We start from the raw sequence: 27519 nt of genomic DNA, 5'->3' as shown, positions 1-27519 counted from the left end.
GATGTCAGAGTGACTAGTGGTGAGGTCATGTTGACTGGTGCTGATGATGTCAGAGTGACTTGTGGTGAGGTCATGTTGACTGGTGGTGGTGACGTCATGGTGACTGGTGGTGAGGTCATATTGATCGGTGGTGAGGTCATGTTGAGTTGTGGGGACGTCATGTTGACCGGTGGTGAGCTCATGTTTACTGGTGGTTCTGAGGTCATGGTGACTGGTGGTGATGATGTCAGAGTGACTAGTGGTGAGGTCATGTTGACTGGTGGTGGTGAGGTCATGGTGACTAGTGGAGAGGTCATGTTGACTGGAGGTGAGGTCATTGTGACTGGTGGTGAGGTCATGTTGACCGGTGGTGAGCTCACATTGACTGGTGGTGGTGAGGTCATGTTGACTGGTGGTGGTGAGGTCATGGTGACTGGTGGTGAGGTCATGTTGACTGGTGGTGGTGAGGTCATGGTGACTGGTGGTGATGATGTCAGAGTGACTAGTGGTGAGGTCATGTTGACTGGTGGTGATGATGTCAGAGTGACTAGTGGTGAGGTCATGTTGACTGGTGGTGGTGAGGTCATGGTGACTAGTGGAGAGGTCATGTTGATTTGTGGTGAGGTCATGGTGACTGGTGGTGAGGTCATTTTGACCGGTGGTGAGCTCATGTTGAATGGTGGTGGTGAGGTCATGGTGACTGGTGGTGATGATGTCAGAGTGACCGGTGGTGAGGTTATGGTGACTGGTGGTGATGTCAGAGTGACTAGTGGTGAGGTCATGTTGACTGGTGTTGGTGAGGTCATGTTTAGTTGTGGGGACGTCATGTTGACTGGTGATGAGATCACGTTGACTGGTGGTGCTGAGGTCATGGTGACTGGTGGTGATGATGTCAGAGTGACTAGTGGTGAGGTCATGTTGACTGGTGGTAATGATGTCAGAGTGACTAATGGTGAGGTTATGTTGACTGGTGGTGGTGAGGTCATGGTGACTAGTGGTGAGGTCATGTTCACTGGTGGTGGTTTGGTCATGTTGAGTGGTGGTGAGGTCATGGTGACTAGTGAAGAGGTTATGTTGAATGGTGTTGGTGAGGTCATGGTGACTGGTGGTGATGATGTCAGAGTGACTAGTGGTGAGGTAATGTTGACTGGTGGTGGTGAGGTCATGGTGACTAGTGGAGAGGTCATGTTGACTGGAGGTGAGGTCATGGTGACTGGTGGTGAGGTCATGTTGACTGGTGGTGATGATGTCAGAGTGACTAGTGGTGAGGTCATGTTGACTGGTGGTGGTGAGGTCATGGTGACTAGTGAAGAGGTTATGTTGAATGGTGTTGATGAGGTCATGTTGACTAGTGGTGATGATGTCAGAGTGACTAGTGGTGAGGTCATGTTGACTGATGGTGATGTCAGGTTGAGTGGTGGGGACGTCATGTTGACCAGTGGTGGTGAGGTCATGGTGACTAGTGAAGAGGTTATGTTGAATGGTGGTGGTGAGGTCATGTTGACAGTTGGTGAGGTCAGGTTGAGTGGTGAAGGTGAGGTCATGTTGACTGGTGGTGGATGTGACGTCATGGTGACTAGTTGTGATGTCATGTTGACTGTTGGTGTGTTCATGTTTACTGGTGATGCGGTCATGTTTACTGGTGGTGAGGCCATATTGACTGGTGGTGATGTCATGTTAACTGGTGGTGAGGTCATGGTAAAAGGTGGTGATGTTGTGTTTATCGGTAATGACGTCATATTCATACCTGTAGAGCCAGTTGTAACATTGGTTGCAGCAGTTGTAGCAGCTGTTACATTGGCAGCTAAAGTGATAGGCACAGTTGCTGGGCTTGTTGTTGGTGTAGCAATCTCTGTAACAACCAAAAGGACATTGTTTTAGTGGTTTCAGGATCTTTTGAAGCAGTACAAAATCATCTCTATACACAGTAAAAATTAAAACAGTTAACATATATATCGCAGCGCACAAATTACAGCTTATCTTCCCAAACTTTACTATATAGGAGGTTTTGTCTCCTTAGCTCTGAGCTTGGTCACCACAAAACTTGACTGTAAAACATGTTCTTTATCAGAATGCAGTCTTTAGGAGAGTTGCTTGTTGTGCACACAAACTCTTCTGAAGAGTGTTACTTTTTATCCAAACCAATTTGTCCTTTTCAACTCATCTAGTTTATCACGTTTCCAGCTGTAATCATGCTCAAGATTGGCCTTTTTCATCAAAGGCAACATGCTACTACAAACTTAGCACATTTCTTTCAACAAAATAAAAATATCCAGTTATCTTTGACAACATGATATTATGCATATAAAATATGGAAAATATGAACGCGTGCAAGTAAACAATAAAATACTTTCCACTAAATCTCAATGGATACCCATTGTTCTGCTATACCTTGAATAAATACCAGTATGAACAGGTGAGTATTTTACATAATAACATATTTAAAACACTAATTTACATTGAATGTTCAGAGAAATTGCACTGTTACACTATAAGTCAATAGCTGTATTATGTAGTGTGAGCAACAACAACTATTATACAATGCTTACTTGTTACAACAATGCTTGATGTGTTAATTGGAAGGGAGAAGTTGGAATTGTTGGTTGCTGCATCCACCAGAACATTTCCCACAGCAGTAGATTCTGGCACTGAGCTGGTATTTTTGAACTGAAGCTCAGCCTCTACAACAACTGATCCTTCACTGTAAGGAAAATCATTAATATTGTTATGTGGTATTTGTGACCAGTGATGCATCTCTATTTCATCCCATTGTCCAAAAATGAAGCCAAAATATCACTGGTAAGGATTCTGCCATCTCGTGCTTTTGGAGTCTGAGTCTGTGCAATAGTCATCGTGGAGTTGGGCCACGGTGTCGAGGTTATGCCAATAAACCCAGCAGACCAATCACACGTCAATCTCAGCTGTCAGTCATTATGTCTCACCCAATTTTTGTAACTTAAAATAACTAATTTAAACCAGAAATTTGACCTCTTGATTAAGATAATTACAAATTACCTTATTTTTAAAATCTTTTAGATTGGCCAATGTCCGACATGTTAACAAGGAGGGGACCGACCTTTTCTGTTATAAGCCAATGGCATTTGTTCCAGATATTTTGGCTTCACTTCGAGGAGCTGTCATGTCATCCTTCTTCATTTACAGCCATTGTTATTGACTTATCAAAATAAAATCAAAATGTACTGCAGACATTTAATAAAGTCAAAATGATTGATTAAACAACCAATCTGATATGAATAGGGACACACACATTTTTAACATGTTTGAGCATTTCTGGAGCATATATACTGACTCTATTTCAATAACTAAAGTTCCATGCAAACAGCTTTAGTGACACTCTTACTATTTTAGATAAAGTCTGATGTCATTTACCTGAAAGAGATGATCTTAGTTCCGACGAATCTGTCTCCGTATTCTTCCGAATAGACAGCATCAAGCTGGGGAAATGAAATTGACAAACAGTAAGAGTAATATCCAAAAACAGGATTAGAGGATGGAAGACGATTGCAATTGCATAACCATTGTCTCATTTTGTTCATTTATTCTCCATTCTTATTACAAAGCTGGATCATCTCTGCGTCCAATGTCCATTTGTAGGATTATGAGTAATGTATCCAAACATTCACTGATCTTACAAAAGTTTTATTAAGTATGTATCAAAATGATAAAGTCATTTTATTGTACTTACTAATGTTATTAATTGGGTTTCTAATGTCTTGTACTCTTCAGAGGATTTGTTTTTAAATTGTGAATTGAAGGTTTGCGTCAACGCAAATGTCAGCAGAACTTTTTCTTCTTCCTGTGCTGCAGTTGTTGTGACAGCAGGTTGTGTTGATGTTCCAGATGTTGGTGGAGAAGTTTCATAGCCTAGAAATACATAGAATATTAGTTATTCTGATATTTTACAAATGAACATTTATATAAACTCCATTTTGCATAAATACATTTCTTGATGCTGATGTTATTTTATGTAAAAAAAAAGGTTTGTCTACAGAGGAAAAATATTTTGTTGTGATATTGAACGAGAAGACTGCAATACCTGAAGGTGACATGGTGGATGTTAGTTGTGAAATTAAACTAAATGGTGGTGAGGTCATGTTGACTGGTGGTAATGTTATGTTGACTGCTGGGGGTGAGGTCATGGTGACTGGTGGTGAGGTCATGTAGATTGCTGCTGAGGTCATGTTGACCGGTGGTGAGGTCAGGTTGAGTGGTGGAGAAGTCAGGTCGAGTGGTGGTGAGGTCATGGTGACTGGTGGTGATGTCAGAGTGACTAGTGGTGAGGTCATGTTGACTGGTGGTGGTGAGGTCATGGTGATTAGTGGTGAGGTCATGTTGACTGGTGGTCGTGAGGTCATGGTGACTAGTGAAGAGGTTATGTTGAATGGTGTTGGTGAGGTCATGGAGACTGGTGGTGAGGTCATGTTGACCGGTGGTGGTGAGGTCATGGTGACTGGTGGTGCTGAGGTCATGGTGACTGGTGGTGATGATGTCAAAGTGACTAGTGGTGAGGTCATGGTGACTAGTGGAGAGGTCATGTTGACTGGTGGTGGTGACGTCATGGTGACTGGTGGTGAGGTCATATTGATCGGTGGTGAGGTCATGTTGAGTTGTGGGGACGTCATGTTGACCGGTGGTGAGCTCACGTTTACTGGTGGTTCTGAGGTCATGTTGACTGGTGGTGGTGAGGTCATGGTGACTAGTGGAGAGGTCATGTTGACTGGAGGTGAGGTCATTGTGACTGGTGGTGAGGTCATGTTGACCGGTGGTGAGCTCACGTTGACTGGTGGTGGTGAAGTCATGGTTACTAGTGGAGAGGTCATGTTGACTGGTGGTGAGGTCATGGTGACTGGTGGTGATGATGTCAGAGTGACTAGTGGTGAGGTCATGTTGACTGGTGGTGAGGTCATGGCGACTGGTGGTGAGGTCATGTTGAGCGGTGGTGAGCTCACGTTGACTGGTGGTGGTGAGGTCATGGTGACTGGTGGTGAGGTCATGGTGACTGGTGGTGAGGTCATGTTGACCGGTGGTGAGCTCACGTCAACTGGTGGTGGTGAGGTCATGGTGACTAGTGAAGAGGTTATGTTGAATGGTGTTGGTGAGGTCATGGTGACTGGTGGTGATGATGTCAGAGTGACTAGTGGTGAGGTAATGTTAACTGGTGGTGGTGACGTCATGGTGTCTGGTGGTGAGGTCATATTGATCGGTTTTGAGGTCATGTTGAGTTGTGGTGAGGTCATGTTGATTGGTGGTGGTGAGGTAATGGTGACTGGTGGTGATGATGTCAGAGTGACTAGTGGTGAGGTCATGTTGACTGGTGGTGGTGAGGTCATGGTGACTGGTGGTGAGGTCATGTTGACGGGTGGTGGTGACGTCATGGTGACTGGTGGTGAGGTCATATTGATTGGTGGTTTGGTCATGTTGAGTGGTGGTGAGGTCATGGTGACTAGTGAAGAGGTTATGTTGAATGGTGTTGGTGAGGTCATGGTGACTGGTGGTGATGATGTCAGAGTGACTAGTGGTGAGGTTATGTTGACTGGTGGTGGTGAGGTCATGGTGACTAGTGGAGAGGTCATGTTGACTGGAGGTGAGGTCATGGTGACTGGTGGTGAGGTCATGTTGACTGGTGGTGATGATGTCAGAGTGACTAGTGGTGAGGTCATGTTGACTGGTGGTGGTGAGGTCATGGTGACTAGTGAAGAGGTTATGTTGAATGGTGTTGATGAGGTCATGTTGACTAGTGGTGATGATGTCAGAGTGACTAGTGGTGAGGTCATGTTGACTGATGGTGATGTCAGGTTGAGTGGTGGGGACGTCATGTTGACCAGTGGTGGTGAGGTCATGGTGACTGGTGGTGATGATGTCAGAGTGACTAGTGGTGAGGTTATCTTGACTGGTGAAGAGGTTATAATGAATGGTGGTGGTGAGGTCATGGTGACTGGTGGTGAGGTCATGTTGAGTTGTGGGGAAGTCATATTGACCGGTGGTGGTGAGGTCATGGTGACTGGTGGTGATGATGTCAGAGTGACTAGTGGTGAGGTCATGTTGACTGGTGGTGAGGTCATGGCGACTGGTGGTGAGGTCATGTTGAGCGGTGGTGAGCTCACGTTGACTGGTGGTGGTGAGGTCATGGTGACTGGTGGTGAGGTCATGGTGACTGGTGGTGAGGTCATGTTGACCGGTGGTGAGCTCACGTCAACTGGTGGTGGTGAGGTCATGGTGACTAGTGAAGAGGTTATGTTGAATGGTGTTGGTGAGGTCATGGTGACTGGTGGTGAGGTCATGGTGACTGGTGGAGAGGTCATGTTGACTTGTGGTGAGGTCATGGTGACTGGTGGTGATGATGTCAGAGTGACTAGTGGTGAGCTCACGTTGACTGGTGGTGATGAGGTCATGGTGACTGGTGGTGATGATGTCAGAGTGACTAGTGGTGAGGTCATGTTGACTGGTGGTGGTGAGGTCATGGTGACTAGTGAAGAGGTTATGTTGAATGGTGTTGGTGAGGTCATGGTGACTGGTGGTGAGGTCATGGTGACTGGTGGAGAGGTCATGTTGACTTGTGGTGAGGTCATGGTGACTGGTGGTGATGATGTCAGAGTGACTAGTGGTGAGCTCACGTTGACTGGTGGTGATGAGGTCATGGTGACTGGTGGTGATGATGTCAGAGTGACTAGTGGTGAAGTCATGTTGACTGGTGGTGGTGAGGTCATGGTGACTAGTGAAGAGGTTATGTTGAATGGTGTTGGTGAGGGCATGGTGACTGGTGGTGAGGTCATGTGGACTGGTGGTGATGATGTCAGAATGACTTGTGGTGAGGTCATGTTGACTGGTGGTGGTGACGTCATGGTGACTGGTGGTGAGGTCATATTGATCGGTGGTGAGGTCATGTTGAGTTGTGGGGACGTCATGTTGACCGGTGGTGAGCTCACGTTTACTGGTGGTTCTGAGGTCATGTTGACTGGTGGTGGTGAGGTCATGGTGACTAGTGGAGAGGTCATGTTGACTGGAGGTGAGGTCATTGTGACTGGTGGTGAGGTCATGTTGACCGGTGGTGAGCTCACGTTGACTGGTGGTGGTGAAGTCATGGTTACTAGTGGAGAGGTCATGTTGACTGGTGGTGAGGTCATGGTGACTGGTGGTGATGATGTCAGAGTGACTAGTGGTGAGGTCATGTTGACTGGTGGTGAGGTCATGGCGACTGGTGGTGAGGTCATGTTGAGCGGTGGTGAGCTCACGTTGACTGGTGGTGGTGAGGTCATGGTGACTGGTGGTGAGGTCATGGTGACTGGTGGTGAGGTCATGTTGACCGGTGGTGAGCTCACGTCAACTGGTGGTGGTGAGGTCATGGTGACTAGTGAAGAGGTTATGTTGAATGGTGTTGGTGAGGTCATGGTGACTGGTGGTGATGATGTCAGAGTGACTAGTGGTGAGGTAATGTTAACTGGTGGTGGTGACGTCATGGTGTCTGGTGGTGAGGTCATATTGATCGGTTTTGAGGTCATGTTGAGTTGTGGTGAGGTCATGTTGATTGGTGGTGGTGAGGTAATGGTGACTGGTGGTGATGATGTCAGAGTGACTAGTGGTGAGGTCATGTTGACTGGTGGTGGTGAGGTAATGGTGACTGGTGGTGAGGTCATGTTGACGGGTGGTGTTGAGGTTATGGTGACTAGTGAAGAGGTTATGTTGAATGGTGTTGGTGAGGTCATGGTGACTGGTGGTGAGGTCATGGTGACTGGTGGAGAGGTCATGTTGACTTGTGGTGAGGTCATGGTGACTGGTGCTGAGGTCATGTTGACCGGTGGTGAGCTCACGTTGACTGGTGGTGATGATGTCAGAGTGACTAGTGGTGAGGTCTTGTTGACTGGTGGTGGTGAGGTCATGGTGACTAGTGAAGAGGTTATGTTGAATGGTGTTGGTGAGGGCATGGTGACTGGTGGTGAGGTCATGTGGACTGGTGGTGATGATGTCAGAGTGACCAGTGGTGAGGTCATGTTGACTGGTGCTGATGATGTCAGAGTGACTTGTGGTGAGGTCATGTTGACTGGTGGTGGTGACGTCATGGTGACTGGTGGTGAGGTCATATTGATCGGTGGTGAGGTCATGTTGAGTTGTGGGGACGTCATGTTGACCGGTGGTGAGCTCATGTTTACTGGTGGTTCTGAGGTCATGGTGACTGGTGGTGATGATGTCAGAGTGACTAGTGGTGAGGTCATGTTGACTGGTGGTGGTGAGGTCATGGTGACTAGTGGAGAGGTCATGTTGACTGGAGGTGAGGTCATGGTGACTGGTGGTGAGGTCATGTTGACCGGTGGTGAGCTCACATTGACTGGTGGTGGTGAGGTCATGTTGACTGGTGGTGGTGAGGTCATGGTGACTGGTGGTGAGGTCATGTTGACTGGTGTTGATGAGGTCATGTTGACTGGTGGTGATGATGTCAGAGTGACTAGTGGTGAGGTCATGTTGACTGGTGGTGATGATGTCAGAGTGACTAGTGGTGAGGTCATGTTGACTGGTGGTGGTGAAGTCATGGTGACTAGTGGAGAGGTCATGTTGATTTGTGGTGAGGTCATGGTGACTGGTGGTGAGGTCATTTTGACCGGTGGTGAGCTCATGTTGAATGGTGGTGGTGAGGTCATGGTGACTGGTGGTGATGATGTCAGAGTGACCGGTGGTGAGGTTATGGTGACTGGTGGTGATGTCAGAGTGACTAGTGGTGAGGTCATGTTGACTGGTGTTGGTGAGGTCATGTTTAGTTGTGGGGACGTCATGTTGACTGGTGATGAGATCACGTTGACTGGTGGTGCTGAGGTCATGGTGACTGGTGGTGATGATGTCAGAGTGACTAGTGGTGAGGTCATGTTGACTGGTGGTGATGATGTCAGAGTGACTAGTGGTGAGGTCATGTTGACTGGTGGTGGTGAGGTCATGGTGACTAGTGGTGAGGTCATGTTCACTGGTGGTGGTTTGGTCATGTTGAGTGGTGGTGAGGTCATGGTGACTAGTGAAGAGGTTATGTTGAATGGTGTTGGTGAGGTCATGGTGACTGGTGGTGATGATGTCAGAGTGACTAGTGGTGAGGTAATGTTGACTGGTGGTGGTGAGGTCATGGTGACTAGTGGAGAGGTCATGTTGACTGGAGGTGAGGTCATGGTGACTGGTGGTGAGGTCATGTTGACTGGTGGTGGTGAGGTCATGGTGACTAGTGGTGAGGTCATGTTGACTGGTGGTGGTGAGGTCATGGTGACTAGTGAAGAGGTTATGTTGAATGGTGTTGATGAGGTCATGTTGACTAGTGGTGATGATGTCAGAGTGACTAGTGGTGAGGTCATGTTGACTGATGGTGATGTCAGGTTGAGTGGTGGGGACGTCATGTTGACCAGTGGTGGTGAGGTCATGGTGACTAGTGAAGAGGTTATGTTGAATGGTGGTGGTGAGGTCATGTTGACAGTTGGTGAGGTCAGGTTGAGTGGTGAAGGTGAGGTCATGTTGACTGGTGGTGGATGTGACGTCATGGTGACTAGTTGTGATGTCATGTTGACTGTTGGTGTGTTCATGTTTACTGGTGATGCGGTCATGTTTACTGGTGGTGAGGCCATATTGACTGGTGGTGATGTCATGTTAACTGGTGGTGAGGTCATGGTAAAAGGTGGTGATGTTGTGTTTATCGGTAATGACGTCATATTCATACCTGTAGAGCCAGTTGTAACATTGGTTGCAGCAGTTGTAGCAGCTGTTACATTGGCAGCTAAAGTGATAGGCACAGTTGCTGGGCTTGTTGTTGGTGTAGCAATCTCTGTAACAACCAAAAGGACATTGTTTTAGTGGTTTCAGGATCTTTTGAAGCAGTACAAAATCATCTCTATACACAGTAAAAATTAAAACAGTTAACATATATATCGCAGCGCACAAATTACAGCTTATCTTCCCAAACTTTACTATATAGGAGGTTTTGTCTCCTTAGCTCTGAGCTTGGTCACCACAAAACTTGACTGTAAAACATGTTCTTTATCAGAATGCAGTCTTTAGGAGAGTTGCTTGTTGTGCACACAAACTCTTCTGAAGAGTGTTACTTTTTATCCAAACCAATTTGTCCTTTTCAACTCATCTAGTTTATCACGTTTCCAGCTGTAATCATGCTCAAGATTGGCCTTTTTCATCAAAGGCAACATGCTACTACAAACTTAGCACATTTCTTTCAACAAAATAAAAATATCCAGTTATCTTTGACAACATGATATTATGCATATAAAATATGGAAAATATGAACGCGTGCAAGTAAACAATAAAATACTTTCCACTAAATCTCAATGGATACCCATTGTTCTGCTATACCTTGAATAAATACCAGTATGAACAGGTGAGTATTTTACATAATAACATATTTAAAACACTAATTTACATTGAATGTTCAGAGAAATTGCACTGTTACACTATAAGTCAATAGCTGTATTATGTAGTGTGAGCAACAACAACTATTATACAATGCTTACTTGTTACAACAATGCTTGATGTGTTAATTGGAAGGGAGAAGTTGGAATTGTTGGTTGCTGCATCCACCAGAACATTTCCCACAGCAGTAGATTCTGGCACTGAGCTGGTATTTTTGAACTGAAGCTCAGCCTCTACAACAACTGATCCTTCACTGTAAGGAAAATCATTAATATTGTTATGTGGTATTTGTGACCAGTGATGCATCTCTATTTCATCCCATTGTCCAAAAATGAAGCCAAAATATCACTGGTAAGGATTCTGCCATCTCGTGCTTTTGGAGTCTGAGTCTGTGCAATAGTCATCGTGGAGTTGGGCCACGGTGTCGAGGTTATGCCAATAAACCCAGCAGACCAATCACACGTCAATCTCAGCTGTCAGTCATTATGTCTCACCCAATTTTTGTAACTTAAAATAACTAATTTAAACCAGAAATTTGACCTCTTGATTAAGATAATTACAAATTACCTTATTTTTAAAATCTTTTAGATTGGCCAATGTCCGACATGTTAACAAGGAGGGGACCGACCTTTTCTGTTATAAGCCAATGGCATTTGTTCCAGATATTTTGGCTTCACTTCGAGGAGCTGTCATGTCATCCTTCTTCATTTACAGCCATTGTTATTGACTTATCAAAATAAAATCAAAATGTACTGCAGACATTTAATAAAGTCAAAATGATTGATTAAACAACCAATCTGATATGAATAGGGACACACACATTTTTAACATGTTTGAGCATTTCTGGAGCATATATACTGACTCTATTTCAATAACTAAAGTTCCATGCAAACAGCTTTAGTGACACTCTTACTATTTTAGATAAAGTCTGATGTCATTTACCTGAAAGAGATGATCTTAGTTCCGACGAATCTGTCTCCGTATTCTTCCGAATAGACAGCATCAAGCTGGGGAAATGAAATTGACAAACAGTAAGAGTAATATCCAAAAACAGGATTAGAGGATGGAAGACGATTGCAATTGCATAACCATTGTCTCATTTTGTTCATTTATTCTCCATTCTTATTACAAAGCTGGATCATCTCTGCGTCCAATGTCCATTTGTAGGATTATGAGTAATGTATCCAAACATTCACTGATCTTACAAAAGTTTTATTAAGTATGTATCAAAATGATAAAGTCATTTTATTGTACTTACTAATGTTATTAATTGGGTTTCTAATGTCTTGTACTCTTCAGAGGATTTGTTTTTAAATTGTGAATTGAAGGTTTGCGTCAACGCAAATGTCAGCAGAACTTTTTCTTCTTCCTGTGCTGCAGTTGTTGTGACAGCAGGTTGTGTTGATGTTCCAGATGTTGGTGGAGAAGTTTCATAGCCTAGAAATACATAGAATATTAGTTATTCTGATATTTTACAAATGAACATTTATATAAACTCCATTTTGCATAAATACATTTCTTGATGCTGATGTTATTTTATGTAAAAAAAAGGTTTGTCTACAGAGGAAAAATATTTTGTTGTGATATTGAACGAGAAGACTGCAATACCTGAAGGTGACATGGTGGATGTTAGTTGTGAAATTAAACTAAATGGTGGTGAGGTCATGTTGACTGGTGGTAATGTTATGTTGACTGCTGGGGGTGAGGTCATGGTGACTGGTGGTGAGGTCATGTAGATTGCTGCTGAGGTCATGTTGACCGGTGGTGAGGTCAGGTTGAGTGGTGGAGAAGTCAGGTCGAGTGGTGGTGAGGTCATGGTGACTGGTGGTGATGTCAGAGTGACTAGTGGTGAGGTCATGTTGACTGGTGGTGGTGAGGTCATGGTGATTAGTGGTGAGGTCATGTTGACTGGTGGTCGTGAGGTCATGGTGACTAGTGAAGAGGTTATGTTGAATGGTGTTGGTGAGGTCATGGAGACTGGTGGTGAGGTCATGTTGACCGGTGGTGGTGAGGTCATGGTGACTGGTGGTGCTGAGGTCATGGTGACTGGTGGTGATGATGTCAAAGTGACTAGTGGTGAGGTCATGGTGACTAGTGGAGAGGTCATGTTGACTGGTGGTGAGGTCATGGTGACTGGTGGTGAGGTCATGTTGACCGGTGGTGAGCTCACGTTGACCTGTGGTGGTGAGGTCATGGTTACTAGTGGAGAGGTCGTGTTTACTGGTGGTGACGTCATGGTGACTGGTGGTGAGGTCATATTGAGTTGTCGGGACGTCATGTTGACCGGTGGTGAGCTCTCGTTGACTGGTGGTGCTGAGGTCATGGTGACTAGTGAAGAGGTTATGTTGAATGGTGTTGGTGAGGGCATGGTGACTGGTGGTGAGGTCAAGTGGACTGGTGGTGATGATGTCAGAGTGACTAGTGGTGAGGTCATGTTGACTGGTGGTGATGATGTCAGAGTGACTAGTGGTGATGTCATGTTGACTGGTGGTGGTGATGTCATGGTGACTGTTGGTGAGGTCATATTGATCGGTGGTGAGGTCATGTTGAGTTGTGGGGACGTCATGTTGACCGGTGGTGAGGTCATGTTGACTGGTGGTGGTGAGGTCATGGTGACTAGTGGAGAGGTCATGTTGACTGGAGGTGAGGTCATGGTGACTGGTGGTGAGGTAATGTTGACCGGTGGTGAGCTCACGTTGACTGGTGGTGGTGAGGTCATGGTGAATAGTGGTGATGATGTCAGAGTGACTAGTGGTATGGTCATGTTGACTGGTGGTGATGATGTCAGAGTGACTAGTGGTGAGGTCATGTTGACTGGTGGTGATGATGTCAGAGTGACTAGTGGTGATGTCATGTTGACTGGTGGTGGTGACGTCATGGTGACTGTTGGTGAGGTCATATTGATCGGTGGTGAGGTCATGTTGAGTTGTGGGGACGTCATGTTGACCGGTGGTGAGCTCACGTTTACTGGTGGTTCTGAGGTCATGGTGACTGGTGGTGATGATGTCAGAGTGACTAGTGGTGAGGTCATGTTGACTGGTGGTGGTGAGGTCATGGTGACTAGTGAAGAGGTTATGTTGAATGGTGTTGTTGAGGTCATGTTGACTAGTGGTGGTGATGTCAGAGTGACTAGTGGTGAGGTCATGTTGACTGGTGGTGAGGTCAGGTTGAGTGGTGGAGAAGTGAGTTCGAGTGGTGGTGAGGTCATGGTGACTGATGGTGGTGAGGTCATGTTGACCGGTGGTGAGGTCATGGTGACTGGTGGTGATGTCAGAGTGACTAGTGGTGAGGTCATGTTGACTGGTGGTGGTGAGGTCATGTTTAGTTGTGGAGACGTCATGTTGACTGGTGATGAGCTCACGTTGACTGGTGGTGCTGATGTCATGGTGACTGGTGGTGATGATGTCAGAGTGACTAGTGGTGAGGTCATGTTGACTGGTGGTAATGATGTCAGTGTGACTAATGGTGAGGTTATGTTGACTGGTGGTGGTGAGGTCATGGTGACTAGTGGTGAGGTCATGTTCACTGGTGGTGGTGACGTCATGGTGACTTGTGGTGAGGTCATATTGATTGGTGGTGAGGTCATGTTGAGTTGTGATGAGGTCATGTTGACTGGTGGTGGTGACGTCATGGTGACTGGTGGTGGTGAGGTCATGTTGACTGGTGGTGGTGAGGTCATGGTGACTGGTGGTGAGGTCATGTTGACTGGTGGTGATGATGTCAGAGTGACTAGTGGTGAGGTCATTTTGACTGGTGGTGATGATGTCAGAGTGACTAGTGGTGAGGTCATGTTGACTGGTGGTGATGATGTCAGAGTGACTAGTGGTGACGTCATGTTGACTGGTGGTGGTGAAGTCATGGTGACTAGTGGAGAGGTTATGTTGATTTGTGGTGAGGTCATGGTGACTGGTGGTGAGGTCATTTTGACCGGTGGTGAGCTCATGTTGAATGGTGGTGGTGAGGTCATGGTGACTGGTGGTGATGATGTCAGAGTGACTAGTGGTGAGGTTATGTTGACTGGTGAAGAGGTTATGTTGAATGGTGTTGGTGAGGTCATGTTGACTGGTGGTGACGATGTCAGAGTGACTTGTGGTGAGGTCATGTTGACTGGTGGTGGTGACATCATGGTTACTGGTGGTAAGGTCATATTGATCGGTGGTGAGGTCATGTTGAGTTGTGGGGACGTCATGTTGACCGGTGGTGAGCTCACGTTTACTGGTGGTTCTGAGGTCATGGTGACTGGTGGTGATGATGTCAGAGTGACTAGTGGTGAGGTAATGTTGACTGGTGGTGGTGAGGTCATGGTGACTAGTGGAGAGGTCATGGTGACTGGTGGTGAGGTCATGTTGACTGGTGGTGATGATGTCAGAGTGACTAGTGGTGAGGTCATGTTGACTGGTGGTGGTGAGGTCATGGTGACTAGTGAAGAGGTTATGTTGAATGGTGTTGTTGAGGTCATGTTGACTAGTGGTGATGATGTCAGAGTGACTAGTGGTGAGGTCATGTTGACTGATGGTGAGGTCAGGTTGAGTGGTGGAGAAGTGGGTTCAAGTGGTGGTGAGGTCATGGTGACTGATGGTGGTGAGGTCATGTTGACCGGTGGTGAGGTTATGGTGACTGGTGGTGATGTCAGAGTGACTAGTGGTGAGGTCATGTTGACTGGTGGTGGTGAGGTCATGTTTAGTTGTGGGGACGTCATGTTGACTGGTGATGAGATCACGTTGACTGGTGGTGCTGAGGTCATGGTGACTGGTGGTGATGATGTCAGAGTGACTAGTGGTGAGGTCATGTTGACTGGTGGTAATGATGTCAGAGTGACTAATGGTGAGGTTATGTTGACTGGTGGTGGTGAGGTCATGGTGACTAGTGGTGAGGTCATGTTCACTGGTGGTGGTGACGTCATGGTGACTGGTGGTGAGGTCATATTGATTGGTGGTTTGGTCATGTTGAGTGGTGGTGAGGTCATGGTGACTAGTGAAGAGGTTATGTTGAATGGTGTTGGTGAGGTCATGGTGACTGGTGGTGATGATGTCAGAGTGACTAGTGGTGAGGTAATGTTGACTGGTGGTGGTGAGGTCATGGTGACTAGTGGAGAGGTCATGTTGACTGGAGGTGAGGTCATGGTGACTGGTGGTGAGGTCATGTTGACTGGTGGTGATGATGTCAGAGTGACTAGTGGTGAGGTCATGTTGACTGGTGGTGGTGAGGTCATGGTGACTAGTGAAGAGGTTATGTTGAATGGTGTTGATGAGGTCATGTTGACTAGTGGTGATGATGTCAGAGTGACTAGTGGTGAGGTCATGTTGACTGATGGTGATGTCAGGTTGAGTGGTGGGGACGTCATGTTGACCAGTGGTGGTGAGGTCATGGTGACTGGTGGTGATGATGTCAGAGTGACTAGTGGTGAGGTTATGTTGACTGGTGAAGAGGTTATGTTGAATGGTGGTGGTGAGGTCATGGTGACTGGTGGTGAGGTCATGTTGAGTTGTGGGGAAGTCATATTGACCGGTGGTGGTGAGGTCATGGTGACTGGTGGTGATGATGTCAGAGTGACTAGTGGTGAGGTCATGTTGACTGGTGGTGAGGTCATGGCGACTGGTGGTGAGGTCATGTTGAGCGGTGGTGAGCTCACGTTGACTGGTGGTGGTGAGGTCATGGTGACTGGTGGTGAGGTCATGGTGACTGGTGGTGAGGTCATGTTGACCGGTGGTGAGCTCACGTCAACTGGTGGTGGTGAGGTCATGGTGACTAGTGAAGAGGTTATGTTGAATGGTGTTGGTGAGGTCATGGTGACTGGTGGTGAGGTCATGGTGACTGGTGGAGAGGTCATGTTGACTTGTGGTGAGGTCATGGTGACTGGTGGTGATGATGTCAGAGTGACTAGTGGTGAGCTCACGTTGACTGGTGGTGATGAGGTCATGGTGACTGGTGGTGATGATGTCAGAGTGACTAGTGGTGAGGTCATGTTGACTGGTGGTGGTGAGGTCATGGTGACTGGTGGTGAGGTCATGTGGACTGGTGGTGATGATGTCAGAATGACTTGTGGTGAGGTCATGTTGACTGGTGGTGGTGACGTCATGGTGACTGGTGGTGAGGTCATATTGATCGGTGGTGAGGTCATGTTGAGTTGTGGGGACGTCATGTTGACCGGTGGTGAGCTCACGTTTACTGGTGGTTCTGAGGTCATGTTGACTGGTGGTGGTGAGGTCATGGTGACTAGTGGAGAGGTCATGTTGACTGGAGGTGAGGTCATTGTGACTGGTGGTGAGGTCATGTTGACCGGTGGTGAGCTCACGTTGACTGGTGGTGGTGAAGTCATGGTTACTAGTGGAGAGGTCATGTTGACTGGTGGTGAGGTCATGGTGACTGGTGGTGATGATGTCAGAGTGACTAGTGGTGAGGTCATGTTGACTGGTGGTGAGGTCATGGCGACTGGTGGTGAGGTCATGTTGAGCGGTGGTGAGCTCACGTTGACTGGTGGTGGTGAGGTCATGGTGACTGGTGGTGAGGTCATGGTGACTGGTGGTGAGGTCATGTTGACCGGTGGTGAGCTCACGTCAACTGGTGGTGGTGAGGTCATGGTGACTAGTGAAGAGGTTATGTTGAATGGTGTTGGTGAGGTCATGGTGACTGGTGGTGATGATGTCAGAGTGACTAGTGGTGAGGTAATGTTAACTGGTGGTGGTGACGTCATGGTGTCTGGTGGTGAGGTCATATTGATCGGTTTTGAGGTCATGTTGAGTTGTGGTGAGGTCATGTTGATTGGTGGTGGTGAGGTAATGGTGACTGGTGGTGATGATGTCAGAGTGACTAGTGGTGAGGTCATGTTGACTGGTGGTGGTGAGGTAATGGTGACTGGTGGTGAGGTCATGTTGACGGGTGGTGGTGAGGTCATGGTGACTGGTGGTGAGGTCATATTGATTGGTGGTTTGGTCATGTTGAGTGGTGGTGAGGTCATGGTGACTAGTGAAGAGGTTATGTTGAATGGTGTTGCTGAGGTCATGGTGACTGGTGGTGATGATGTCAGAGTGACTAGTGGTGAGGTAATGTTGACTGGTGGTGGTGAGGTCATGGTGACTAGTGGAGAGGTCATGTTGACTGGTGGTGAGGTCATGGTGACTGGTGGTGAGGTCATGTTGACTGGTGGTGATGATGTCAGAGTGACTAGTGGTGAGGTCATGTTGACTGGTGGTGGTGAGGTCATGGTGACTAGTGAAGAGGTTATGTTGAATGGTGTTGATGAGGTCATGTTGACTAGTGGTGATGATGTCAGAGTGACTAGTGGTGAGGTCATGTTGACTGATGGTGATGTCAGGTTGAGTGGTGGGGACGTCATGTTGACCAGTGGTGGTGAGGTCATGGTGACTGGTGGTGATGATGTCAGAGTGACTAGTGGTGAGGTTATCTTGACTGGTGAAGAGGTTATAATGAATGGTGGTGGTGAGGTCATGGTGACTGGTGGTGAGGTCATGTTGAGTTGTGGGGAAGTCATATTGACCGGTGGTGGTGAGGTCATGGTGACTGGTGGTGATGATGTCAGAGTGACTAGTGGTGAGGTCATGTTGACTGGTGGTGAGGTCATGGCGACTGGTGGTGAGGTCATGTTGAGCGGTGGTGAGCTCACGTTGACTGGTGGTGGTGAGGTCATGGTGACTGGTGGTGAGGTCATGGTGACTGGTGGTGAGGTCATGTTGACCGGTGGTGAGCTCACGTCAACTGGTGGTGGTGAGGTCATGGTGACTAGTGAAGAGGTTATGTTGAATGGTGTTGGTGAGGTCATGGTGACTGGTGGTGAGGTCATGGTGACTGGTGGAGAGGTCATGTTGACTTGTGGTGAGGTCATGGTGACTGGTGGTGATGATGTCAGAGTGACTAGTGGTGAGCTCACGTTGACTGGTGGTGATGAGGTCATGGTGACTGGTGGTGATGATGTCAGAGTGACTAGTGGTGAGGTCATGTTGACTGGTGGTGGTGAGGTCATGGTGACTAGTGAAGAGGTTATGTTGAATGGTGTTGGTGAGGTCATGGTGACTGGTGGTGAGGTCATGGTGACTGGTGGAGAGGTCATGTTGACTTGTGGTGAGGTCATGGTGACTGGTGGTGATGATGTCAGAGTGACTAGTGGTGAGCTCACGTTGACTGGTGGTGATGAGGTCATGGTGACTGGTGGTGATGATGTCAGAGTGACTAGTGGTGAGGTCATGTTGACTGGTGGTGGTGAGGTCATGGTGACTAGTGAAGAGGTTATGTTGAATGGTGTTGCTGAGGGCATGGTGACTGGTGGTGAGGTCATGTGGACTGGTGGTGATGATGTCAGAATGACTTGTGGTGAGGTCATGTTGACTGGTGGTGGTGACGTCATGGTGACTGGTGGTGAGGTCATATTGATCGGTGGTGAGGTCATGTTGAGTTGTGGGGACGTCATGTTGACCGGTGGTGAGCTCACGTTTACTGGTGGTTCTGAGGTCATGTTGACTGGTGGTGGTGAGGTCATGGTGACTAGTGGAGAGGTCATGTTGACTGGAGGTGAGGTCATTGTGACTGGTGGTGAGGTCATGTTGACCGGTGGTGAGCTCACGTTGACTGGTGGTGGTGAAGTCATGGTTACTAGTGGAGAGGTCATGTTGACTGGTGGTGAGGTCATGGTGACTGGTGGTGATGATGTCAGAGTGACTAGTGGTGAGGTCATGTTGACTGGTGGTGAGGTCATGGCGACTGGTGGTGAGGTCATGTTGAGCGGTGGTGAGCTCACGTTGACTGGTGGTGGTGAGGTCATGGTGACTGGTGGTGAGGTCATGGTGACTGGTGGTGAGGTCATGTTGACCGGTGGTGAGCTCACGTCAACTGGTGGTGGTGAGGTCATGGTGACTAGTGAAGAGGTTATGTTGAATGGTGTTGGTGAGGTCATGGTGACTGGTGGTGATGATGTCAGAGTGACTAGTGGTGAGGTAATGTTAACTGGTGGTGGTGACGTCATGGTGTCTGGTGGTGAGGTCATATTGATCGGTTTTGAGGTCATGTTGAGTTGTGGTGAGGTCATGTTGATTGGTGGTGGTGAGGTAATGGTGACTGGTGGTGATGATGTCAGAGTGACTAGTGGTGAGGTCATGTTGACTGGTGGTGGTGAGGTAATGGTGACTGGTGGTGAGGTCATGTTGACGGGTGGTGTTGAGGTTATGGTGACTAGTGAAGAGGTTATGTTGAATGGTGTTGGTGAGGTCATGGTGACTGGTGGTGAGGTCATGGTGACTGGTGGAGAGGTCATGTTGACTTGTGGTGAGGTCATGGTGACTGGTGCTGAGGTCATGTTGACCGGTGGTGAGCTCACGTTGACTGGTGGTGATGATGTCAGAGTGACTAGTGGTGAGGTCTTGTTGACTGGTGGTGGTGAGGTCATGGTGACTAGTGAAGAGGTTATGTTGAATGGTGTTGGTGAGGGCATGGTGACTGGTGGTGAGGTCATGTGGACTGGTGGTGATGATGTCAGAGTGACCAGTGGTGAGGTCATGTTGACTGGTGCTGATGATGTCAGAGTGACTTGTGGTGAGGTCATGTTGACTGGTGGTGGTGACGTCATGGTGACTGGTGGTGAGGTCATATTGATCGGTGGTGAGGTCATGTTGAGTTGTGGGGACGTCATGTTGACCGGTGGTGATGATGTCAGAGTGACTAGTGGTGAGGTCATGTTGACTGGTGGTGGTGAGGTCATGGTGACTAGTGAAGAGGTTATGTTGAATGGTGTTGATGAGGTCATGTTGACTAGTGGTGATGATGTCAGAGTGACTAGTGGTGAGGTCATGTTGACTGATGGTGATGTCAGGTTGAGTGGTGGGGACGTCATGTTGACCAGTGGTGGTGAGGTCATGGTGACTAGTGAAGAGGTTATGTTGAATGGTGGTGGTGAGGTCATGTTGACAGTTGGTGAGGTCAGGTTGAGTGGTGAAGGTGAGGTCATGTTGACTGGTGGTGGATGTGACGTCATGGTGACTAGTTGTGATGTCATGTTGACTGTTGGTGTGTTCATGTTTACTGGTGATGCGGTCATGTTTACTGGTGGTGAGGCCATATTGACTGGTGGTGATGTCATGTTAACTGGTGGTGAGGTCATGGTAAAAGGTGGTGATGTTGTGTTTATCGGTAATGACGTCATATTCATACCTGTAGAGCCAGTTGTAACATTTGTTGCAGCAGTTGTAGCAGCTGTTACATTGGCAGCTAAAGTGATAGGCACAGTTGCTGGGCTTGTTGTTGGTGTAGCAATCTCTGTAACAACCAAAAGGACATTGTTTTAGTGGTTTCAGGATCTTTTGAAGCAGTACAAAATCATCTCTATACACAGTAAAAATTAAAACAGTTAACATATATATCGCAGCGCACAAATTACAGCTTATCTTCCCAAACTTTACTATATAGGAGGTTTTGTCTCCTTAGCTCTGAGCTTGGTCACCACAAAACTTGACTGTAAAACATGTTCTTTATCAGAATGCAGTCTTTAGGAGAGTTGCTTGTTGTGCACACAAACTCTTCTGAAGAGTGTTACTTTTTATCCAAACCAATTTGTCCTTTTCAACTCATCTAGTTTATCACGTTTCCAGCTGTAATCATGCTCAAGATTGGCCTTTTTCATCAAAGGCAACATGCTACTACAAACTTAGCACATTTCTTTCAACAAAATAAAAATATCCAGTTATCTTTGACAACATGATATTATGCATATAAAATATGGAAAATATGAACGCGTGCAAGTAAACAATAAAATACTTTCCACTAAATCTCAATGGATACCCATTGTTCTGCTATACCTTGAATAAATACCAGTATGAACAGGTGAGTATTTTACATAATAACATATTTAAAACACTAATTTACATTGAATGTTCAGAGAAATTGCACTGTTACACTATAAGTCAATAGCTGTATTATGTAGTGTGAGCAACAACAACTATTATACAATGCTTACTTGTTACAACAATGCTTGATGTGTTAATTGGAAGGGAGAAGTTGGAATTGTTGGTTGCTGCATCCACCAGAACATTTCCCACAGCAGTAGATTCTGGCACTGAGCTGGTATTTTTGAACTGAAGCTCAGCCTCTACAACAACTGATCCTTCACTGTAAGGAAAATCATTAATATTGTTATGTGGTATTTGTGACCAGTGATGCATCTCTATTTCATCCCATTGTCCAAAAATGAAGCCAAAATATCACTGGTAAGGATTCTGCCATCTCGTGCTTTTGGAGTCTGAGTCTGTGCAATAGTCATCGTGGAGTTGGGCCACGGTGTCGAGGTTATGCCAATAAACCCAGCAGACCAATCACACGTCAATCTCAGCTGTCAGTCATTATGTCTCACCCAATTTTTGTAACTTAAAATAACTAATTTAAACCAGAAATTTGACCTCTTGATTAAGATAATTACAAATTACCTTATTTTTAAAATCTTTTAGATTGGCCAATGTCCGACATGTTAACAAGGAGGGGACCGACCTTTTCTGTTATAAGCCAATGGCATTTGTTCCAGATATTTTGGCTTCACTTCGAGGAGCTGTCATGTCATCCTTCTTCATTTACAGCCATTGTTATTGACTTATCAAAATAAAATCAAAATGTACTGCAGACATTTAATAAAGTCAAAATGATTGATTAAACAACCAATCTGATATGAATAGGGACACACACATTTTTAACATGTTTGAGCATTTCTGGAGCATATATACTGACTCTATTTCAATAACTAAAGTTCCATGCAAACAGCTTTAGTGACACACTTACTATTTTCTTTTTCAGATGATAGATAAAGTCTGATGTCATTTACCTGAAAGAGATGATCTTAGTTCCGACGAATCTGTCTCCGTATTCTTCCGAATAGACAGCATCAAGCTGGGGAAATGAAATTGACAAACAGTAAGAGTAATATCCAAAAACAGGATTAGAGGATGGAAGATGATTGCAATTGCATAACCACTGTCTCATTTTGTTCATTTATTCTCCATTCTTATTACAAAGCTGGATCATCTCTGCGTCCAATGTCCATTTGTAGGATTATGAGTAATGTATCCAAACATTCAGTGATCTTACAAAAGTTTTATTAAGCATGTATCAAAATGATAAAGTCATTTTATTGTACTTACTAATGTTATTAATTGGGTTTCTAATGTCTTGTACTCTTCAGAGGATTTGTTTTTAAATTGTGAATTGAAGGTTTGCGTCAACGCAAATGTCAGCAGAACTTTTTCTTCTTCCTGTGCTGCAGTTGTTGTGACAGCAGGTTGTGTTGATGTTCCAGATGTTGGTGGAGAGGTTTCATAGCGTAGAAATACATAGAATATTAGTTATTCTGACATTTTACAAATGAACATTTATATAAACTCCATTTTGCATAAATACATTTCTTGATGCTGATGTTATTTTATGTAAAAAAAAAGGTTTGTCTACAGAGGAAAAATATTTTGTAGTGATATTGAACGAGAAGACTGCAATACCTGAAGGTGACATGGTGGATATTAGTGGTGAAATTAAACTAAATGGTGGTGAGGTCATGTTGACCGGTGGTGAGCTCACGTTGACTGGTGGCGGTGAGGTCATGGTGACTAGTGAATAGGTCATGGTGACTGGTGGTGAGGTCATGACGACCGGTAGTGTGGTCATAGTGACTGGTGTTGATGAGGTCAGAGCGACTAGTTGTGAGGTCAGGGTGACTAGTGGAGAGGTCATGGTGACTGGTGGTGAGGTCATGTTGACCGGTAGTGTGGTCATGGTGACTGGTGGTGGTGACGTCAGAGTGACTAGTGGTGAGATCAGAGTGACCGGTGGTGAGCTCACGTTGACTGGTGGTGGTGATGTCATGTTAACTGGTGGTGAGGTCATGGTAAAAGGTGGTGATGTTGTGTTTATCGGTAATGACGTCATATTCATACCTGTAGAGCCAGTTGTAACATTGGTGGTGCCCACCACCATAGTGATAGGCACAGTTGTCACAGTTGCTGGGCTTGTTGTTGGTGTAGCAATTTCTGTATCAACCAAAAGGACATTGTTTTAGTGGTTTCAGGATCTTTTGAAGCAGTACAAAATCATCTCTATACACAGTCAAAATAAAAACGGTTACACTACACACACGCACAAATTACTGCTTATCTTCCCAACCTTTACTATATAGGAGGTTTCGTCTCCTTAGCTCTGAGCTTGGTCACCACAAAACTTGACTGTAAAACATGTTCTTTATCAGAATGCAGTCTTTAGGAGAGTTGCTTGTTGTGCACACAAACTCTTCTGAAGAGTGTTACTTTTTATCCAAACCAATTTGTCCTTTTCAACTCATCTAGTTTATCACGTTTCCAGCTGTAATCATGCTCAAGATTGGCCTTTTTCATCAAAGGCAACATGCTACTACAAACTTAGCACATTTCTTTCAACAAAATAAAAAATATCCAGTTATCTTTGACAACATGATATTATGCATATAAAATATGGAAAATATGAACGCGTGCAAGTAAACAATAAAATACTTTCCACTAAATCTCAATGGATACCCCTTGTTCTGCTATACCTTCATTACATACCAGTGGTGAGGATTTTACATATTTAAAACACTAATTTACATTGAATGTTCAGAGAAATTGCACTGTTACACTATAAGTCAATAGCTGTATTATGTAGTTTTAGCAACAAAACCTATTATACAATGCTTACTTGTTACAACAATGCTTGATGTGTTAATTGGAAGGGAGAAGTTGGAACTGTTTGCTGCCTCAACCAGAACATTTGCCACATCAGTAGTTTCTGGCACTGAGCTGGTATTTTTGAACTGAAGCTCAACATGTACCACAACTGATCCTGGACTGTAAGAAAAAAAAAATCATTATTATGGTTAGTTGTGACCAGTAACTGTATAAACATGGGTGATACATCTCTATTTACCCCCACTGTAGCAAAATATAAAATAAAATAGGGGCTGCCATCCTGTGTTGGTGATGTCATTTGGAGCCTGAGTCTGTGAAGTCGTGAACGTGAAAGGAGACATGGCGTCGAGATTTTGCCAATAGACCCACCCAACCAATCACAAGTCAGTGTCAGCTGTAAATGATGATAACCCACCAAATCTTTTTTACATAAACAAACAAATTTAAACCAGAATTTTGAGCACTTGATTTTACATTTTATTTATAAGGATTACCTAAAATGTCAGAAATCATCTTTGGGAAAAATGTATTTGACCTTTTTTAGATTTTTTGTCCAATATGTTAACATGGAAGGGACAGATCTTATGACCTTTACTGTAGTAAGCCACTAGCATTTGATTCAAATATTTGACTTCACTTTTGGTAGCTGTCATGTCATCCTTGATTTAGAGTCACTGTTTTTGACAAATACATAAAATCTAAATATACTACAGATATCTATTAAAGTCAAAATGACTAATCAACACCCAATTCCATATGAATAGGGATACATAAATTGTTTAAAGGTTTGAGCATTTCATAATCATACATTGAAATGATTAAACTCTAATTTGTTTAGTAAATTGTAATTCCTACAGTTCCATGCAAACAGCTTTAGTGACACACTTACTATTTTCTTTTTCAGATGATAGATAAAATCTGATGTCATTTACCTGAAAGAGATGATCTTAGCTCCGATGAATCTGTCTCCGTATTCTTCCGAATAGACAGCGTCAAGCTGGGGAAATGAAATTGACAAACAGTAAGAGTAATATCCAAAAACAGGATTAGAGATGGAAGACGGTTGCAATTGCATAACCACTGTCTCATTTTGGTCATTAATTCTCCATTTTTATTTCAAAGCTGGATCATCTCTGTCTCCAATGTCCATTTGTAGGATTATGAGTAATGTATCCAAACATTCACTGATCTGCCAAAATTCTCATCCCAGTTTTTTTCCTTTACAACTTACTCATTAGTGTAACAAGCTCAGAAGTAGTGCATGAGTGGTTCTTGTTCCTGCTCTGCCATAACTTACCTCCCTCTATGAAAACTTACCACCACTGGAACTAATTGAGATCAAAAGTTTATTTTTTTTGTGATGGATGAAGCTTTAACCACCAGAGTTATGGTGTTGCATATGCCATAATAACATATGCCAAAACATTTATTTTGCTTGTATAAAATCTTGAACTTAAATGTTTTCTTCAATAATTCACATTGATAACGTACAGTATTTTATTCAGTATGTATCCAAATGATATAGTAATTTTATTGTACTTACCAATGATGTTTTATAACTTTCTAATGTCTTGTACTCTTCAGAGGATTTGTTTTTAAGTTGTGGTTTGAAGGGTTGCATCAACGCAAATGTCATCCTAACATTTTCTTTTTCGAGTGCTGCAGCTGTTGTGACAGCAGGTTGTGCTGATGTTCCAGATGTTGTTGGGGAGGTTTCATTACCTAGAAATCATTAAATATTTGTTATTATGAAATTTTACAACTTAACAAATTTATATGCCACATTTTGCAATGATGTTATTTAACATAAACAAGGCTTGTTGACTGAGAAGCATGAACTTGTAGAAATATTGACAGAGGAAACAACAATACCTGAAGGTGACATCGGGGAGATTGGTGGTGAGGTCATGTTGAGGTGACGAGGTCATGTTGAGTGGTGATGAGGAAAAAATATTTTTATTGCAGCAGGTTTAGTGTTTGGCCTCTAGGCTCCAACTTAATCACTCCCCCATATGATTACACAGGAATGATAGGAAATACTTGTAACCCCCCGTTGGAGCCTACAGGTGGATGCTGGGGTGGTGGAGGGGCTGAAGCGACTGGTAGCAATACTGCAGCAGCAGTGCGATCAAAGGGGATGATGGGAAATTTCTCTCTGCTTAAATAGACCACCTGATAAGCTGGGTGTGTATTATAAATGGTTGTGGAGAGTGAGGTATGTCACATGATGTATGTCACATGATTGGAGCAGCGCAGCTCGAGTTGGCTGCCTGAACTAGCTCGCAGGCGTCGCTCCATATATTTCATCTTAAGATTGTAATGCTATTTAATGTTATTAATGTTTATCAATAACATATAATGCTCCCAAAGCATTTCACATGACAAAGATCCAATGCATGTGCAAACTCAAAAATATAATAATGTTATTTCCATCTTCTTCACATTGGATACATCATAGTAACCTAATAACAACAAAGTTTCAGGAATTTAAATCGTGACCCTTCATGCCTGTTTACGTTACCTGGTGTTGTGTCATTTTGTGTTGATGCTCCCAAAATTCCTGTGGGAAAATGTTACAAGTATGAACATTAATTATGTCCAATCCAAAGTAAAACGTTTTTGTATTATTTATTAAAGATGCACGCACACACACAGACACACAAACACACACGCACGCACGCACGCACGCACGCACGCACACACACACACACACACACACACACACACACACACACACACACACACACACACACACACACAGAAAGAAGAGAAGAGGAGCACTTGGTATGAACACATACCTGCAAACAGAAGGAGTGTGAGAGGATCCATCCTAACCATTTCTTCTGATTTCCTGTGAAATATAAGTTGGTATAAATACATTTGAATACACTTTAGAATGCAGAGAAGTTTCAACAGACTCCAAATGTTATCATCTTTGATTATGTAGCACTTATTGCAAGACTGACAACTGATAACATAGCAACTCAAATGTGATGAGTGATTTTGACTCCCTGCTGAATTCATGCTTACATCTGAAACAAAACAACTATGAGTGTATGCTTTGGAAATCCTTTGTGTTGGTTCAATATTTGGAGAAATGATGGAGAAAATGATGAAATCATATTTTAAATACAACAACTATTTAACTGGCTCGATAAAGCTTGACCCCCAACAAAATGCAGTTTTTGTTGACTTAATGACCATCAATTAAAGGACATACAAAAGATAAGCCACCAGCTAAACCTTTGTATTCCAAAAATGTTAAAGTATACTGTATATAAACTGGAATTGGAAGAAAATAGTCTGGTGGGTTTCAAGCAAAAGCAAATTCGTTTTTTAGGTTGGTTCTTAGGATGGTTATCGAGACCCGAGAAAATTATAAATACAATTTATTCTGTCTTATTTGAATTGCAGCTTGGACTCTGCCACTTCTGTACAACTGCATTTTATTATT

General features: G+C 44.6%; 1 long non-coding RNA gene across 1 annotated transcript; it reads right to left on the bottom strand.

Moving 5' to 3' along the window:
* Positions 1-20586: 20586 nt before the first annotated feature.
* On the bottom strand, positions 20587-22269 carry LOC117767682. The gene is made up of 3 exons (XR_004614923.1): positions 22202-22269; positions 21347-21498; positions 20587-20649 (listed from the first exon to the last, which is right to left on the bottom strand). It is a non-coding gene; the product is annotated as an uncharacterized LOC117767682 (long non-coding RNA).
* Between the last annotated feature and the right edge of the window lie 5250 nt (positions 22270-27519).

Source organism: Hippoglossus hippoglossus, chromosome 1 (genome assembly GCF_009819705.1).
Source record: "Hippoglossus hippoglossus isolate fHipHip1 chromosome 1, fHipHip1.pri, whole genome shotgun sequence".
Lineage (NCBI taxonomy): Eukaryota > Metazoa > Chordata > Actinopteri > Pleuronectiformes > Pleuronectidae > Hippoglossus > Hippoglossus hippoglossus.
The sequence above is the reverse complement of the archived record's forward strand: the minus strand, read 5'-3'. Positions and strand labels throughout refer to the sequence as shown.